A 15,301-nucleotide genomic window follows, 5' to 3' on the forward strand; every position below is an offset into this window, starting at 1 on the left:
CTACTTTGCCCTAGAGCTGAAAGGCACAACGTGCAGGCTTCTTTCCAAAGGGCGAGTTGGGCCCCACAGCATCTTGCTTGCAGCTCTTTGGGAAGCTAAGAAACAACTCGCTCTGCACAGTGCTCTTACAGCCTACCGGGAACATCTCTTCCAAAGGCCTGTGAAATGCAGTTTCTTTGCAGGCCTGATCTGGCTGAAGTAGGACTTCTGCTCTGGGTGTGCTACTTTGCCCTAGAGCTGAAAGGCACAACGTGCAGGCTTCATTCCAAAGGCCGAGTTGGGCCCCACAGCATCTTGCATCCAGCTCTTTGGGAAGCTAAGAAACAACTCGCTCTGCACAGTGCTCTTACAGCCTACCGGGAACATCTCTTCCAAAGGCCTGTGAAACGCAGTTTCTTTACAGGCCTGATCTGGCTGAAGTAGGACTTCTGCTCTGGGTGTGCTACTTTGCCCTAGAGCTGAAAGGCACAACGTGCAGGCTTCTTTCCAAAGGGCGAGCTGGGCCCCACAGCATCTTGCTTCCAGCTCTTTGGGAAGCTAAGAAACAACTCGCTCTGCACAGTGCTCTTACAGCCTACCGGGAACATCTCTTCCAAAGGCCTGTGAAACGCAGTTTCTTTGCAGGCCTGATCTGGGTGAAGTAGGACTTCTGCTCTGGGTGTGCTACTTTGCCCTACAGCTGAAAGGCACAACGTGCAGGCTTCTTTCCAAAGGGCGAGTTGGGCCCCACAGCATCTTGCTTCCAGCTCTTTGGGAAGCTAAGAAACAACTCGCTCTGCACAGTGCTCTTACAGCCTAGTGGGAACATCTCTTCCAAAGGCCTGTGAAACGCAGTTTCTTTGCAGGCCTGATCTGGCTGAAGTAGGACTTCTGCTCTGGGTGTGCTACTTTGCCCTAGAGCTGAAAGGCACAAAGTGCAGGCTTCTTTCCAAAGGGCGAGTTGGGCCCCACAGCATCTTGCTTCCAGCTCTTTGGGAAGCTAAGAAACAACTCGCTCTGCACAGTGCTCTTACAGCCTACCGGGACCATCTCTTCCAAAGGCCTGTGAAACGCAGTTTCTTTGCAGGCCTGATCTGGCTGAAGTAGGACTTCTGCTCTGGGTGTGCTACTTTGCCCTAGAGCTGAAAGGCACAACGTGCAGGCTTCTTTCCAAAGGGCGAGTTGGGCCCCACAGCATCTTGCTTCCAGCTCTTTGGGAAGCTAAGAAACAACTCGCTCTGCACAGTGCTCTTACAGCCTAGTGGGAACATCTCTTCCAAAGGCCTGTGAAACGCAGTTTCTTTGCAGGCCTGATCTGGCTGAAGTAGGACTTCTGTTCTGGGTGTGCTACTTTGCCCTAGAGCTGAAAGGCACAACGTGCAGGCTTCTTTCCAAAGGGCGAGTTGGGCCCCACAGCATCTTGCTTCCACCTCTTTGGGAAGCTAAGAAACAACTCGCTCTGCACAGTGCTCTTATACCCTACCGGGAACATCTCTGCCAAAGGCCTGTGAAACGCAGTTTCTTTGCAGGCCTGATCTGGCTGAAGTAGGACTTCTTCTCTGGGTGTGCTACTTTGCCCTAGAGCTGAAAGGCACAACGTGCAGGCTTCTTTCCAAAGGGCGAGTTGGGCCCCACAGCATCTTGCTTCCAGCTCTTTGGGAAGCTAAGAAACAACTCGCTCTGCACAGTGCTCTTACAGCCTACCGGGAACATCTCTTCCAAAGGCCTGTGAAACGCAGTTTCTTTGCAGGCCTGATCTGGATGAAGTAGGACTTCTGCTCTGGGTGTGCTACTTTGCCCTAGAGCTGAAAGGCACAACGTGCAGGCTTCTTTCCAAAGGGCGAGTTGGGCCCCACAGCATCTTGCTTCCAGCTCTTTGGGAAGCTAAGAAACAACTCGCTCTGCACAGTGCTCTTACAGCCTAGTGGGAACATCTCTTCCAAAGGCCTGTGAAACGCAGTTTCTTTGCAGGCCTGATCTGGCTGAAGTAGGACTTCTGCTCTGGGTGTGCTACTTTGCCCTAGAGCTGAAAGGCACAACGTGCAGGCTTCTTTCCAAAGGGCGAGTTGGGCCCCACAGCATCTTGCTTATAGCTCTTTGGGAAGCTAAGAAACAACTCGCTCTGCACAGTGCTCTTACAGCCTAGTGGGAACATCTCTTCCAAAGGCCTGTGAAACGCAGTTTCTTTGCAGGCCTGATCTGGCTGAAGTAGGACTTCTGCTCTTGGTGTGCTACTTTGCCCTAGAGCTGAAAGGCACAACGTGCAGGCTTCTTTCCAAAGGGCGAGTTGGGCCCCACAGCATCTTGCTTCCAGCTCTTTGGGAAGCTAAGAAACAACTCGCTCTGCACAGTGCTCTTACAGCCTACCGGGAACATCTCTTCCAAAGGCCTGTGAAACGCAGTTTCTTTGCAGGCCTGATCTGGCTGAAGTAGGACTTCTGCTCTGGGTGTGCTACTTTGCCCTAGAGCTGAAAGGCACAACGTGCAGGCTTCTTTCCAAAGGGCGAGTTGGGCCCCACAGCATCTTGCTTCCAGCTCTTTGGGAAGCTAAGAAACAACTCGCTCTGCACAGTGCTCTTACAGCCTACGGGGAACATGTCTTCCAAAGGCCAGTGAAACGCAGTTTCTTTGCAGGCCTGATCTGGCTAAGGTACGACTTCTGCTCTGGGTGTGCTACTTTGCCCTAGAGCTGAAAGGCACAACGTGCAGGCTTCTTTCCAAAGGGCGAGTTGGGCCCCACAGCATCTTGCTTCCAGCTCTTTGGGAAGCTAAGAAACAACTCGCTCTGCACAGTGCTCTTACAGCCTACGGGGAACATCTCTTCCAAAGGCCTGTGAAACGCAGTTTCTTTGCAGGCCTGATCTGGCTAAGGTACGACTTCTGCTCTGGGAGTGCTACTTTGCCCTAGAGCTGAAAGGCACAACGTGCAGGCTTCTTTCCAAAGGGCGAGTTGGGCCCCACAGCATCTTGCTTCCAGCTCTTTGGGAAGCTAAGAAACAACTCGCTCTGCACAGTGCTCTTACAGCCTACCGGGAACATCTCTTCCAAAGGCCTGTGAAACGCAGTTTCTTTGCAGGCCTGATCTGGCTGAAGTAGGACTTCTTCTCTGGGTGTGCTACTTTGCCCTAGAGCTGAAAGGCACAACGTGCAGGCTTCTTTCCAAAGGGCGAGTTGGGCCCCACAGCATCTTGCTTCCAGCTCTTTGGGAAGCTAAGAAACAACTCGCTCTGCACAGTGCTCTTACAGCCTAGTGGGAACATCTCTTCCAAAGGCCTGTGAAACGCAGTTTCTTTGCAGGCCTGATCTGGCTGAAGTAGGACTTCTGCTCTGGGTGTGCTACTTTGCCCTAGAGCTGAAAGGCACAACGTGCAGGCTTCTTTCCAAAGGGCGAGTTGGGCCCCACAGCATCTTGCTTCCAGCTCTTTGGGAAGCTAAGAAACAACTCGCTCTGCACAGTGCTCTTACAGACTAGTGGGAACATCTCTTCCAAAGGATTGTGAAACGCAGTTTCTTTGCAGGCCTGATCTGGCTGAAGTAGGACTTCTGATCTGGGTGTGCTACTTTGCCCTAGAGCTGAAAGGCACAACGTGCAGGCTTCTTTCCAAAGGGCGAGTTGGGCCCCACAGCATCTTGCTTCCAGCTCTTTGGGAAGCTAAGAAACAACTCGCTCTGCACAGTGCTCTTACAGCCTTGTGGGAACATCTCTTCCAAAGGCCTGTGAAACGCAGTTTCTTTGCAGGCCTGATCTGGCTGAAGTAGGACTTCTGCTCTGGGTGTGCTCCTTTGCCCTAGAGCTGAAAGGCACAACGTGCAGGCTTCTTTCCAAAGGGCGAGTTGGGCCCCACAGCATCTTGCTTCCAGCTCTTTGGGAAGCTAAGAAACAACTCGCTCTGCACAGTGCTCTTACAGCCTACCGGGAACATCTCTTCCAAAGGCCTGTGAAACGCAGTTTCTTTGCAGGCCTGATCTGGCTGAAGTAGGACTTCTGCTCTGGGTGTGCTACTTTGCCCTAGAGCTGAAAGGCACAACGTGCAGGCTTCTTTCCAAAGGGCGAGTTGGGCCCCACAGCATCTTGCTTGCAGCTCTTTGGGAAGCTAAGAAACAACTCGCTCTGCACAGTGCTCTTACAGCCTACTGGGAACATCTCTTCCAAAGGCCTGTGAAACGCAGTTTCTTTGCAGGCCTGATCTGGCTGAAGTAGGACTTCTGCTCTGCGTGTGCTACTTTGCCCTAGAGCTGAAAGGCACAACGTGCAGGCTTCTTTCCAAAGGGCGAGTTGGGCCCCACAGCATCTTGCTTCCAGCTCTTTGGGAAGCTAAGAAACAACTCGCTCTGCACAGTGCTCTTACAGCCTAGTGGGAACATCTCTTCCAAAGGCCTGTGAAACGCAGTTTCTTTGCAGGCCTGATCTGGCTGAAGTAGGACTTCTGCTCTGGGTGTGCTACTTTGCCCTAGAGCTGAAAGGCACAACGTGCAGGCTTATTTCCAAAGGGCGAGTTGGGCCCCACAGCATCTTGCTTCCAGCTCTTTGGGAAGCTAAGAAACAACTCGCTCTGCACAGTGCTCTTACAGCCTACTGGGAACATGTCTTCCAAAGGCCTGTGAAACGCAGTTTCTTTACAGACCTGATCTGGCGGAAGTAGGACTTCTGCTCTGGGTGTGCTACTTTGCCCTAGAGCTGAAAGGCACAACGTGCAGGCTTCTTTCCAAAGGGCGAGTTGGGCCCCTCAGCATCTTGCTTCCAGCTCTTTGGGAAGCTAAGAAACAACTCGCTCTGCACAGTGCTCTTACAGCCTACCGGGAACATCTCTTCCAAAGGCCTGTGAAACGCAGTTTCTTTGCAGGCCTGATCTGGCTAAGGTACGACTTCTGCTCTGGGTGTGCTACTTTGCCCTAGAGCTGAAAGGCACAACGTGCAGGCTTCTTTCCAAAGGGCGAGTTGGGCCCCACAGCATCTTGCTTCCAGCTCTTTGGGAAGCTAAGAAACAACTCGCTCTGCACAGTGCTCTTACAGCCTACCGGGAACATCTCTTCCAAAGGCCTGTGAAACGCAGTTTCTTTGCAGGCCTGATCTGGCTGAAGTAGGACTTCTGCTCTGGGTGTGCTACTTTGCCCTAGAGCTGAAAGGCACAACGTGCAGGCTTCTTTCCAAAGGGCGAGTTGGGCCCCACAGCATCTTGCTTCCAGCTCTTTGGGAAGCTAAGAAACAACTCGCTCTGCACAGTGCTCTTACAGACTAGTGGGAACATCTCTTCCAAAGGCCTGTGAAACGCAGTTTCTTTGCAGGCCTGATCTGGCTGAAGTAGGACTTCTGCTCTGGGTGTGCTACTTTGCCCTAGAGCTGAAAGGCACAACGTGCAGGCTTCTTTCCAAAGGGCGAGTTGGGCCCCACAGCATCTTGCTTCCAGCTCTTTGGGAAGCTAAGAAACAACTCGCTCTGCACAGTGCTCTTACAGCCTAGTGGGAACATCTCTTCCAAAGGCCTGTGAAACGCAGTTTCTTTGCAGGCCTGATCTGGCTGAAGTAGGACTTCTGCTCTGGGTGTGCTACTTTGCCCTAGAGCTGAAAGGCACAACGTGCAGGCTTCTTTCCAAAGGGCGAGTTGGGCCCCACAGCATCTTGCTTCCAGCTCTTTGGGAAGCTAAGAAACAACTCGCTCTGCACAGTGCTCTTACAGCCTTGTGGGAACATCTCTTCCAAAGGCCTGTGAAACGCAGTTTCTTTGCAGGCCTGATCTGGCTGAAGTAGGACTTCTGCTCTGGGTGTGCTACTTTGCCCTAGAGCTGAAAGGCACAACGTGCAGGCTTCTTTCCAAAGGGCGAGTTGGGCCCCACAGCATCTTGCTTGCAGCTCTTTGGGAAGCTAAGAAACAACTCGCTCTGCACAGTGCTCTTACAGCCTACCGGGAACATCTCTTCCAAAGGCCTGTGAAACGCAGTTTCTTTGCAGGCCTGATCTGGCTGAAGTCGGACTTCTGCTCTGCGTGTGCTACTTTGCCCTAGAGCTGAAAGGCACAACGTGCAGGCTTCTTTCCAAAGGGCGAGTTGGGCCCCACAGCATCTTGCTTCCAGCTCTTTGGGAAGCTAAGAAACAACTCGCTCTGCACAGTGCTCTTACAGCCTACCGGGAACATCTCTTCCAAAGGCCTGTGAAACGCAGTTTCTTTGCAGGCCTGATCTGGCTGAAGTAGGACTTCTGCTCTGGGTGTGCTACTTTGCCCTAGAGCTGAAAGGCACAACGTGCAGGCTTCTTTCCAAAGGGCGAGTTGGGCCCCACAGCATCTTGCTTCCAGCTCTTTGGGAAGCTAAGAAACAACTCGCTCTGCACAGTGCTCTTACAGCCTACCGGGAACATCTCTTCCAAAGGCCTGTGAAACGCAGTTTCTTTGCAGGCCTGATCTGGCTGAAGTAGGACTTCTGCTCTGGGTGTGCTACTTTGCCCTAGAGCTGAAAGGCACAACGTGCAGGCTTCTTTCCAAAGGGCGAGTTGGGCCCCACAGCATCTTGCTTCCAGCTCTTTGGGAAGCTAAGAAACAACTCGCTCTGCACAGTGCTCTTACAGCCTACGGGGAACATCTCTTCCAAAGGCCTGTGAAACGCAGTTTCTTTGCAGGCCTGATCTGGCTAAGGTACGACTTCTGCTCTGGGAGTGCTACTTTGCCCTAGAGCTGAAAGGCACAACGTGCAGGCTTCTTTCCAAAGGGCGAGTTGGGCCCCACAGCATCTTGCTTCCAGCTCTTTGGGAAGCTAAGAAACAACTCGCTCTGCACAGTGCTCTTACAGCCTACCGGGAACATCTCTTCCAAAGGCCTGTGAAACGCAGTTTCTTTGCAGGCCTGATCTGGCTGAAGTAGGACTTCTTCTCTGGGTGTGCTAATTTGCCCTAGAGCTGAAAGGCACAACGTGCAGGCTTCTTTCCAAAGGGCGAGTTGGGCCCCACAGCATCTTGCTTCCAGCTCTTTGGGAAGCTAAGAAACAACTCGCTCTGCACAGTGCTCTTACAGCCTACGGGGAACATCTCTTCCAAAGGCCTGTGAAACGCAGTTTCTTTGCAGGCCTGATCTGGCTGAAGTAGGACTTCTGCTCTGGGTGTGCTACTTTGCCCTAGAGCTGAAAGGCACAACGTGCAGGCTTCTTTCCAAAGGGCGAGTTGGGCCCCACAGCATCTTGCTTCCAGCTCTTTGGGAAGCTAAGAAACAACTCGCTCTGCACAGTGCTCTTACAGACTAGTGGGAACATCTCTTCCAAAGGCCTGTGAAACGCAGTTTCTTTGCAGGCCTGATCTGGCTGAAGTAGGACTTCTGCTCTGGGTGTGCTACTTTGCCCTAGAGCTGAAAGGCACAACGTGCAGGCTTCTTTCCAGAGGGCGAGTTGGGCCCCACAGCATCTTGCTTCCAGCTCTTTGGGAAGCTAAGAAACAACTCGCTCTGCACAGTGCTCTTACAGCCTTGTGGGAACATCTCTTCCAAAGGCCTGTGAAACGCAGTTTCTTTGCAGGCCTGATCTGGCTGAAGTAGGACTTCTGCTCTGGGTGTGCTCCTTTGCCCTAGAGCTGAAAGGCACAACGTGCAGGCTTCTTTCCAAAGGGCGAGTTGGGCCCCACAGCATCTTGCTTCCAGCTCTTTGGGAAGCTAAGAAACAACTCGCTCTGCACAGTGCTCTTACAGCCTACCGGGAACATCTCTTCCAAAGGCCTGTGAAACGCAGTTTCTTTGCAGGCCTGATCTGGCTGAAGTAGGACTTCTGCTCTGGGTGTGCTACTTTGCCCTAGAGCTGAAAGGCACAACGTGCAGGCTTCTTTCCAAAGGGCGAGTTGGGCCCCACAGCATCTTGCTTGCAGCTCTTTGGGAAGCTAAGAAACAACTCGCTCTGCACAGTGCTCTTACAGCCTACCGGGAACATCTCTTCCAAAGGCCTGTGAAACGCAGTTTCTTTGCAGGCCTGATCTGGCTGAAGTAGGACTTCTGCTCTGCGTGTGCTACTTTGCCCTAGAGCTGAAAGGCACAACGTGCAGGCTTCTTTCCAAAGGGCGAGTTGGGCCCCACAGCATCTTGCTTCCAGCTCTTTGGGAAGCTAAGAAACAACTCGCTCTGCACAGTGCTCTTACAGCCTACCGGGAACATCTCTTCCAAAGGCCTGTGAAACGCAGTTTCTTTGCAGGCCTGATCTGGCTGAAGTAGGACTTCTGCTCTGGGTTGCTACTTTGCCCTAGAGCTGAAAGGCACAACGTGCAGGCTTCTTTCCAAAGGGCGAGTTGGGCCCCACAGCATCTTGCTTCCACCTCTTTGGGAAGCTAAGAAACAACTCGCTCTGCACAGTGCTCTTACAGCCTAGTGGGAACATCTCTTCCAAAGGCCTTTAAACGCAGTTTCTTTGCAGGCCTGATATGGCTGAAGTAGGACTTCTGCTCTGGGTGTGCTACTTTGCCCTAGAGCTGAAAGGCACAACGTGCAGGCTTCTTTCCAAAGGGCGAGTTGGGCCCCACAGCATCTTGCTTCCAGCTCTTTGGGAAGCTAAGAAACAACTCGCTCTGCACAGTGCTCTTACAGCCTACCGGGAACATCTCTTCCAAAGGCCTGTGAAATGCAGTTTCTTTGCAGGCCTGATCTGGCTGAAGTAGGACTTCTGCTCTGGGTGTGCTACTTTGCCCTAGAGCTGAAAGGCACAACGTGCAGGCTTCATTCCAAAGGCCGAGTTGGGCCCCACAGCATCTTGCATCCAGCTCTTTGGGAAGCTAAGAAACAACTCGCTCTGCACAGTGCTCTTACAGCCTACCGGGAACATCTCTTCCAAAGGCCTGTGAAACGCAGTTTCTTTACAGGCCTGATCTGGCTGAAGTAGGACTTCTGCTCTGGGTGTGCTACTTTGCCCTAGAGCTGAAAGGCACAACGTGCAGGCTTCTTTCCAAAGGGCGAGCTGGGCCCCACAGCATCTTGCTTCCAGCTCTTTGGGAAGCTAAGAAACAACTCGCTCTGCACAGTGCTCTTACAGCCTACCGGGAACATCTCTTCCAAAGGCCTGTGAAACGCAGTTTCTTTGCAGGCCTGATCTGGGTGAAGTAGGACTTCTGCTCTGGGTGTGCTACTTTGCCCTACAGCTGAAAGGCACAACGTGCAGGCTTCTTTCCAAAGGGCGAGTTGGGCCCCACAGCATCTTGCTTCCAGCTCTTTGGGAAGCTAAGAAACAACTCGCTCTGCACAGTGCTCTTACAGCCTAGTGGGAACATCTCTTCCAAAGGCCTGTGAAACGCAGTTTCTTTGCAGGCCTGATCTGGCTGAAGTAGGACTTCTGCTCTGGGTGTGCTACTTTGCCCTAGAGCTGAAAGGCACAAAGTGCAGGCTTCTTTCCAAAGGGCGAGTTGGGCCCCACAGCATCTTGCTTCCAGCTCTTTGGGAAGCTAAGAAACAACTCGCTCTGCACAGTGCTCTTACAGCCTACCGGGACCATCTCTTCCAAAGGCCTGTGAAACGCAGTTTCTTTGCAGGCCTGATCTGGCTGAAGTAGGACTTCTGCTCTGGGTGTGCTACTTTGCCCTAGAGCTGAAAGGCACAACGTGCAGGCTTCTTTCCAAAGGGCGAGTTGGGCCCCACAGCATCTTGCTTCCAGCTCTTTGGGAAGCTAAGAAACAACTCGCTCTGCACAGTGCTCTTACAGCCTAGTGGGAACATCTCTTCCAAAGGCCTGTGAAACGCAGTTTCTTTGCAGGCCTGATCTGGCTGAAGTAGGACTTCTGTTCTGGGTGTGCTACTTTGCCCTAGAGCTGAAAGGCACAACGTGCAGGCTTCTTTCCAAAGGGCGAGTTGGGCCCCACAGCATCTTGCTTCCAGCTCTTTGGGAAGCTAAGAAACAACTCGCTCTGCACAGTGCTCTTACAGACTAGTGGGAACATCTCTTCCAAAGGCCTGTGAAAGGCAGTTTCTTTGCAGGCCTGATCTGGCTGAAGTAGGACTTCTGCTCTGGGTTGCTACTTTGCCCTAGAGCTGAAAGGCACAACGTGCAGGCTTCTTTCCAAAGGGCGAGTTGGGCCCCACAGCATCTTGCTTCCAGCTCTTTGGGAAGCTAAGAAACAACTCGCTCTGCACAGTGCTCTTACAGCCTAGTGGGAACATCTCTTCCAAAGGCCTGTGAAACGCAGTTTCTTTGCAGGCCTGATCTGGCTGAAGTAGGACTTCTGCTCTGGGTGTGCTACTTTGCCCTAGAGCTGAAAGGCACAACGTGCAGGCTTCTTTCCAAAGGGCGAGTTGGGCCCCACAGCATCTTGCTTGCAGCTCTTTGGGAAGCTAAGAAACAACTCGCTCTGCACAGTGCTCTTACAGCCTAGTGGGAACATCTCTTCCAAAGGCCTGTGAAACGCAGTTTCTTTGCAGGCCCGATCTGGCTGAAGTAGGACTTCTGCTCTGGGTGTGCTACTTTGCCCTAGAGCTGAAAGGCACAACGTGCAGGCTTCTTTCCAAAGGGCGAGTTGGGCCCCACAGCATCTTGCTTCTAGCTCTTTGGGAAGCTAAGAAACAACTCGCTCTGCACAGTGCTCTTACAGCCTAGTGGGAACATCTCTTCCAAAGGCCTGTGAAACGCAGTTTCTTTGCAGGCCTGATCTGGCTGAAGTAGGACTTCTGCTCTGGGTGTGCTACTTTGCCCTAGAGCTGAAAGGCACAACGTGCAGGCTTCTTTCCAAAGGGCGAGTTGGGCCCCACAGCATCTTGCTTCCAGCTCTTTGGGAAGCTAAGAAACAACTCGCTCTGCACAGTGCTCTTACAGCCTAGTGGGAACATCTCTTACAAAGCCCTGTGAAACGCAGTTTCTTTGCAGGCCTGATCTGGATGAAGTAGGACTTCTGCTCTGGGTGTGCTACTTTGCCCTAGAGCTGAAAGGCACAACGTGCAGGCTTCTTTCCAAAGGGCGAGTTGGGCCCCACATCATCTTGCTTCCAGCTCTTTGGGAAGCTAAGAAACAACTCGCTCTGCACAGTGCTCTTACAGCCTAGTGGGAACATCTCTTCCAAAGGCCTGTGAAACGCAGTTTCTTTGCAGGCCTGATCTGGCTGAAGTAGGACTTCTGCTCTGGGTGTGCTACTTTGCCCTAGAGCTGAAAGGCACAACGTGCAGGCTTCTTTCCAAAGGGCGAGTTGGGCCCCACAGCATCTTGCTTCCAGCTCTTTGGGAAGCTAAGAAACAACTCGCTCTGCACAGTGCTCTTACAGACTAGTGGGAACATCTCTTCCAAAGGCCTGTGAAACGCAGTTTCTTTGCAGGCCTGATCTGGCTGAAGTAGGACTTCTGCTCTGGGTTGCTACTTTGCCCTAGAGCTGAAAGGCACAACGTGCAGGCTTCTTTCCAAAGGGCGAGTTGGGCCCCACAGCATCTTGCTTCCACCTCTTTGGGAAGCTAAGAAACAACTCGCTCTGCACAGTGCTCTTACAGCCTAGTGAGAACATCTCTTCCAAAGGCCTTTAAACGCAGTTTCTTTGCAGGCCTGATATGGCTGAAGTAGGACTTCTGCTCTGGGTGTGCTACTTTGCCCTAGAGCTGAAAGGCACAACGTGCAGGCTTCTTTCCAAAGGGCGAGTTGGGCCCCACAGCATCTTGCTTCCAGCTCTTTGGGAAGCTAAGAAACAACTCGCTCTGCACAGTGCTCTTACAGCCTACCGGGAACATCTCTTCCAAAGGCCTGTGAAATGCAGTTTCTTTGCAGGCCTGATCTGGCTGAAGTAGGACTTCTGCTCTGGGTGTGCTACTTTGCCCTAGAGCTGAAAGGCACAACGTGCAGGCTTCATTCCAAAGGCCGAGTTGGGCCCCACAGCATCTTGCATCCAGCTCTTTGGGAAGCTAAGAAACAACTCGCTCTGCACAGTGCTCTTACAGCCTACCGGGAACATCTCTTCCAAAGGCCTGTGAAACGCAGTTTCTTTACAGGCCTGATCTGGCTGAAGTAGGACTTCTGCTCTGGGTGTGCTACTTTGCCCTAGAGCTGAAAGGCACAACGTGCAGGCTTCTTTCCAAAGGGCGAGCTGGGCCCCACAGCATCTTGCTTCCAGCTCTTTGGGAAGCTAAGAAACAACTCGCTCTGCACAGTGCTCTTACAGCCTACCGGGAACATCTCTTCCAAAGGCCTGTGAAACGCAGTTTCTTTGCAGGCCTGATCTGGGTGAAGTAGGACTTCTGCTCTGGGTGTGCTACTTTGCCCTACAGCTGAAAGGCACAACGTGCAGGCTTCTTTCCAAAGGGCGAGTTGGGCCCCACAGCATCTTGCTTCCAGCTCTTTGGGAAGCTAAGAAACAACTCGCTCTGCACAGTGCTCTTACAGCCTAGTGGGAACATCTCTTCCAAAGGCCTGTGAAACGCAGTTTCTTTGCAGGCCTGATCTGGCTGAAGTAGGACTTCTGCTCTGGGTGTGCTACTTTGCCCTAGAGCTGAAAGGCACAAAGTGCAGGCTTCTTTCCAAAGGGCGAGTTGGGCCCCACAGCATCTTGCTTCCAGCTCTTTGGGAAGCTAAGAAACAACTCGCTCTGCACAGTGCTCTTACAGCCTACCGGGACCATCTCTTCCAAAGGCCTGTGAAACGCAGTTTCTTTGCAGGCCTGATCTGGCTGAAGTAGGACTTCTGCTCTGGGTGTGCTACTTTGCCCTAGAGCTGAAAGGCACAACGTGCAGGCTTCTTTCCAAAGGGCGAGTTGGGCCCCACAGCATCTTGCTTCCAGCTCTTTGGGAAGCTAAGAAACAACTCGCTCTGCACAGTGCTCTTACAGCCTAGTGGGAACATCTCTTCCAAAGGCCTGTGAAACGCAGTTTCTTTGCAGGCCTGATCTGGCTGAAGTAGGACTTCTGTTCTGGGTGTGCTACTTTGCCCTAGAGCTGAAAGGCACAACGTGCAGGCTTCTTTCCAAAGGGCGAGTTGGGCCCCACAGCATCTTGCTTCCACCTCTTTGGGAAGCTAAGAAACAACTCGCTCTGCATAGTGCTCTTATACCCTACCGGGAACATCTCTGCCAAAGGCCTGTGAAACGCAGTTTCTTTGCAGGCCTGATCTGGCTGAAGTAGGACTTCTTCTCTGGGTGTGCTACTTTGCCCTAGAGCTGAAAGGCACAACGTGCAGGCTTCTTTCCAAAGGGCGAGTTGGGCCCCACAGCATCTTGCTTCCAGCTCTTTGGGAAGCTAAGAAACAACTCGCTCTGCACAGTGCTCTTACAGCCTACCGGGAACATCTCTTCCAAAGGCCTGTGAAACGCAGTTTCTTTGCAGGCCTGATCTGGATGAAGTAGGACTTCTGCTCTGGGTGTGCTACTTTGCCCTAGAGCTGAAAGGCACAACGTGCAGGCTTCTTTCCAAAGGGCGAGTTGGGCCCCACAGCATCTTGCTTCCAGCTCTTTGGGAAGCTAAGAAACAACTCGCTCTGCACAGTGCTCTTACAGCCTAGTGGGAACATCTCTTCCAAAGGCCTGTGAAACGCAGTTTCTTTGCAGGCCTGATCTGGCTGAAGTAGGACTTCTGCTCTGGGTGTGCTACTTTGCCCTAGAGCTGAAAGGCACAACGTGCAGGCTTCTTTCCAAAGGGCGAGTTGGGCCCCACAGCATCTTGCTTATAGCTCTTTGGGAAGCTAAGAAACAACTCGCTCTGCACAGTGCTCTTACAGCCTACGGGGAACATGTCTTCCAAAGGCCAGTGAAACGCAGTTTCTTTGCAGGCCTGATCTGGCTAAGGTACGACTTCTGCTCTGGGTGTGCTACTTTGCCCTAGAGCTGAAAGGCACAACGTGCAGGCTTCTTTCCAAAGGGCGAGTTGGGCCCCACAGCATCTTGCTTCCAGCTCTTTGGGAAGCTAAGAAACAACTCGCTCTGCACAGTGCTCTTACAGCCTACGGGGAACATCTCTTCCAAAGGCCTGTGAAACGCAGTTTCTTTGCAGGCCTGATCTGGCTAAGGTACGACTTCTGCTCTGGGAGTGCTACTTTGCCCTAGAGCTGAAAGGCACAACGTGCAGGCTTCTTTCCAAAGGGCGAGTTGGGCCCCACAGCATCTTGCTTCCAGCTCTTTGGGAAGCTAAGAAACAACTCGCTCTGCACAGTGCTCTTACAGCCTACCGGGAACATCTCTTCCAAAGGCCTGTGAAACGCAGTTTCTTTGCAGGCCTGATCTGGCTGAAGTAGGACTTCTTCTCTGGGTGTGCTACTTTGCCCTAGAGCTGAAAGGCACAACGTGCAGGCTTCTTTCCAAAGGGCGAGTTGGGCCCCACAGCATCTTGCTTCCAGCTCTTTGGGAAGCTAAGAAACAACTCGCTCTGCACAGTGCTCTTACAGCCTAGTGGGAACATCTCTTCCAAAGGCCTGTGAAACGCAGTTTCTTTGCAGGCCTGATCTGGCTGAAGTAGGACTTCTGCTCTGGGTGTGCTACTTTGCCCTAGAGCTGAAAGGCACAACGTGCAGGCTTCTTTCCAAAGGGCGAGTTGGGCCCCACAGCATCTTGCTTCCAGCTCTTTGGGAAGCTAAGAAACAACTCGCTCTGCACAGTGCTCTTACAGACTAGTGGGAACATCTCTTCCAAAGGACTGTGAAACGCAGTTTCTTTGCAGGCCTGATCTGGCTGAAGTAGGACTTCTGCTCTGGGTGTGCTACTTTGCCCTAGAGCTGAAAGGCACAACGTGCAGGCTTCTTTCCAAAGGGCGAGTTGGGCCCCACAGCATCTTGCTTCCAGCTCTTTGGGAAGCTAAGAAACAACTCGCTCTGCACAGTGCTCTTACAGCCTTGTGGGAACATCTCTTCCAAAGGCCTGTGAAACGCAGTTTCTTTGCAGGCCTGATCTGGCTGAAGTAGGACTTCTGCTCTGGGTGTGCTCCTTTGCCCTAGAGCTGAAAGGCACAACGTGCAGGCTTCTTTCCAAAGGGCGAGTTGGGCCCCACAGCATCTTGCTTCCAGCTCTTTGGGAAGCTAAGAAACAACTCGCTCTGCACAGTGCTCTTACAGCCTACCGGGAACATCTCTTCCAAAGGCCTGTGAAACGCAGTTTCTTTGCAGGCCTGATCTGGCTGAAGTAGGACTTCTGCTCTGGGTGTGCTACTTTGCCCTAGAGCTGAAAGGCACAACGTGCAGGCTTCTTTCCAAAGGGCGAGTTGGGCCCCACAGCATCTTGCTTGCAGCTCTTTGGGAAGCTAAGAAACAACTCGCTCTGCACAGTGCTCTTACAGCCTACTGGGAACATCTCTTCCAAAGGCCTGTGAAACGCAGTTTCTTTGCAGGCCTGATCTGGCTGAAGTAGGACTTCTGCTCTGCGTGTGCTACTTTGCCCTAGAGCTGAAAGGCACAACGTGCAGGCTTCTTTCCAAAGGGCGAGT

This window comes from Equus caballus, chromosome 16, assembly GCF_041296265.1.
Source record: "Equus caballus isolate H_3958 breed thoroughbred chromosome 16, TB-T2T, whole genome shotgun sequence".
Lineage (NCBI taxonomy): Eukaryota > Metazoa > Chordata > Mammalia > Perissodactyla > Equidae > Equus > Equus caballus.